Source organism: Echinops telfairi, unplaced genomic scaffold, assembly GCF_000313985.2.
Source record: "Echinops telfairi isolate 266 unplaced genomic scaffold, ASM31398v2 ScPeMD7_7469;HRSCAF=8507_0, whole genome shotgun sequence".
NCBI classification, from domain to species: domain Eukaryota; kingdom Metazoa; phylum Chordata; class Mammalia; order Afrosoricida; family Tenrecidae; genus Echinops; species Echinops telfairi.
Genome location: NW_022111372.1, coordinates 41,937,154 through 41,937,610, shown reverse-complemented (window position 1 = coordinate 41,937,610; position 457 = coordinate 41,937,154).

Here is a 457-nt window from a genome sequence, read left to right as displayed (position 1 = left end):
ATGAAAGGAGCCGGAGCCTGCGCCGCCCCACCGCCCAGAGCCCAGTCCCCACTGCCCTGGAATGAAGGCACAGTGCTGCTTAGCCTGCTCCCCTGACTCGCCAGTCCCACGGGCGGTGCTACGACCAGGACATCAGTGGGTTTTCTTCTGGGGGGTTATGTATTCCCTGTGAGCTTCCGGCTTTCCCGAACCCACGGATATAGGAAGTCTCTCTCTCTCTCTTTCAGATTTGAACCCAAACCGAATGGACGAGAAGACACCCCCAACCCCAACCCCGCAGCCTCAGCCTGGGTTACCCCTTCTCTCCGTTTCGGGAACAAGGAGGAAATATCCCAGGGGTGGGGGTGGTGTTCTGGATGAAACTACTTTGGGTCGCTGGCAAGAAACTCCCAGGAGGGTTCCTGGCACTTTGCTGACCCTGACTCTCCCCACCCTACTTTCTAACCCTGGGCGGAGA